Here is a 3,098-nt window from a genome sequence, read left to right on the forward strand (position 1 = left end):
CCATTGGGCAGGTATGAGCAATAAAAGCAGTCGGGGTCACACCCTGGAAAGTAACCAGCTTGGATTAGCTTTCCTTTGACTTCGCAGAGTGGAGTTGATAATTCGTTCACATCATAGATGTAAACAGTGTCCAGGATAGCGTTAACAGTTTTGTCATGCTTTGGCATAGGTGCAGTGATGACATTTGGAGTTTCTGGAGGATCGAACTCAATTTCCCCAGCATCTATCATATCTTGTATTTTATTTTTCAAGGCCCAGCAGTGATCTGCGTCATGTCCTGGACAGTTTGAGTGATAGGCACATGTCGCATCAGGGCGATAATTCGGAGAGGAAGTGTTGACATTCTTTGGAGGACCTTTTAATGTGATCAGATCTGCTTTTAGCAAGTGCTGCAATGCCTGAGAGATTGGCATGTTGATTCTGGTGAAATTTCTTCTTGGTGCATCTGGTCGATGCGTATATTTTGGCTGTTGATCTTTTTGAGGTGCAGATGCGGAGATCAGAACTGCCCCTACAGATTGATGCTGCTCACTTTTGCGACTTTTCTGAATTTGTGTTGCATTGACCTCATTTCTCCCGCTGATGGGCCTTTTTGTAGTACCAGAGGAGGAACCTATTTGAATTTTCCATTTTGAATGCCACTTTCGACACGTTCTCCGGTCAGTATCAGGTCAGTGAAACCTGATGATGAGCTTCCCAGCAAATGGCTATAGAAAGGGCCAGTTAAAGTGCCCATGAACATGTCGACTAGTTCGCGATCAGATAAGGGTGGTTGAACCCTTCCAGCCATATCTCTCCACTTTTGTGCATATCCTTTGAAACTTTCTTTTGGTCCCATAGACATGCCCCTTAGTTGAGTACGGGTTGGCGCAAGATCATCATTGTATTGGTACTGTTTGTAAAAAGTAGCAGCTAATTCTTCCCAAGTATGAACCTTGGTATTTTCCAGCTGGTAGTACCACTCGAGTTGTGTACCCGACAGACTTTCTTGGAAGAAGTGAATCCACAATTTGTTATCTGTTGTATGAGGTTGTATCTTCCTCACATAGGATCTCAGATGTAGTTTCGGGCAAGAAACTCCATCATATTTTGCAAAGACAGGAACTTTGAATTTTGGAGGGATAACAACATCCGAGATGAGCCCCAGATCATTGAAATCTAAACCAGGTACTTTTTGTATCTCCATAGCTTTCATACGGTCTTCCAGCTGTTGGTATTTGTCATCATCCGGTTCGTCCCCAGAATGATCATCTTCTTCATTTGAAGAGAGAGAGGGTTTAGCAGAACCCTGGTTGCTTTGATTGTCTTCTTGTTCACCATCACCGACTGTTTCAGGGATCGGTGGCTTTTTGAACTTTTTGACTGGGATTTTGATCTTCCTTTTCAGGTGACTCAAGCCTACAGATCCTTTGGGCTTCTTTTTCTTCTTGATTATCAGGGCTTTCAGTTCTTGTTGCCCCTTTGCCAGTTCCAGAATTGCCACTTGAACTTGGGCATTCTGTTCTTCGAGATTCTTGATGCTTGTCTCAGATTCCATCTCTTCTGACTGAAATAAACAGCGAGGAGATGAGAAATCCGTCATGAGAACCTGTTACGCAATGTGTATGACTGGATGCAATGTATATGAATGAAATGTATATGCAATGTATATGAATGCAATGTATGAAATGTATATGCAATGCATGAAATGAAATGTGTGTGCAATGTTTTCAAGGATCTTAGAGTTTAGATTTGTTAAAGAAGAAACAAACATTAGTTAATCAATTTATTCTCTTTTTTTCTTTGCCTCATTTGGGCTTACAAGACAGAAATAAAATAAATGATCCTTCAGGTCTCCCATGGACGCTTTCTCTTTGCCCCCAGGAATGTGTTGATCTGCTGTTCTTCTTGAAGCTGTCCGGTGAGCTCCAATATCCTTCTCTCATAGTCCTGACAGTGTGCTTTGAAGGTGTCTCTTTCCTCTTTTAGTTGAACCCAAGATTTTTGCAACTCTTCTAGGTCAGTTGGCATATCCGGGTGTAGAATAACTTGGGGTTCGTCTCCTTCGACCTTTGGCTCAATAGTCACAGGTAGAATAGCGGGATATGGCATAATGAGTTTCTGAGCATGAGTGCGGACCCATCTGAGGTAAGGTTCCATAGGGATAGAATTCCATTGCCCCAAAGTTTTGCTTTCTATTCTATAGACACTGTCCCATGCATGTATGAACCTTCGTCGGTGTCTATGAGAATCATTCTCGTAATCAAACACAATGCCACGGATAATCATGTCATGAGGACCGTTGCTCCTTGCATATCCGAATTGGCGTAGAGCTAAAGAGGGATTGTAAGTGATGCCTCCTTTGATGCCAAGGAGTGGCACATTAGGGTACTCTCCACAATGATCAATGATAGTAATGTCTCTTTGAAAGAAGTTGTTCCACCGGATATCTGAATGAGACAAAGACATAATCCTGCGAGACCATTGCATTCTTTGTTCATTTCTCAACACTGATCGGGGAAGATGAAATGTAAACCACCTAGCCAGTAGTGGTATACAGCACATGAGAGTTCCTCGTTTCTTCATGGTACGAGTGTGTAGAGAATGTAGAATGTCTCCCAGCAATGTTGGTACCGGGTTACGGATTAGGAAAAGGTTGATGATGTGTACACTTATGAACTGGTCGGGATTTGGGAATAAAACCAACCCATAGATCAAAAGGGCCATAACCTCCTCAAAAGATGGATAACTTTTGTTTTCTAGCAGTAGTCGAGCCTTTTCCAATAAGAACTTGGCAAGCAAACCCTTAACTCCACTCTTTGTTTCCCAATTGGACTCGATTTCTGATTTTCGCAGATGTAAAGCAGCAGCAATGACTTCAGGTTTTGGAATCCTTTCTAAACCAGTGAAAGGTAATTGATTTCGAACAGGCAATCCAATTAGTTCAGAGAATTCTTCCAAAGTGGGTACCAACTGGTAATCAGGAAAGGTAAAGCAATGATGTTCAGGGTCAAAGAACTGGAACAGGACCCGTATCATGTCTTCTTCAAATTTTGAGGTAACCAAATGGAGTAGGTGACCATGCCTTTCGGTGAATTGAACATTCCTGGGGAATTCTG

This window comes from Vicia villosa, linkage group LG6 (genome assembly GCF_029867415.1).
Source record: "Vicia villosa cultivar HV-30 ecotype Madison, WI linkage group LG6, Vvil1.0, whole genome shotgun sequence".
Taxonomy (NCBI): domain Eukaryota; kingdom Viridiplantae; phylum Streptophyta; class Magnoliopsida; order Fabales; family Fabaceae; genus Vicia; species Vicia villosa.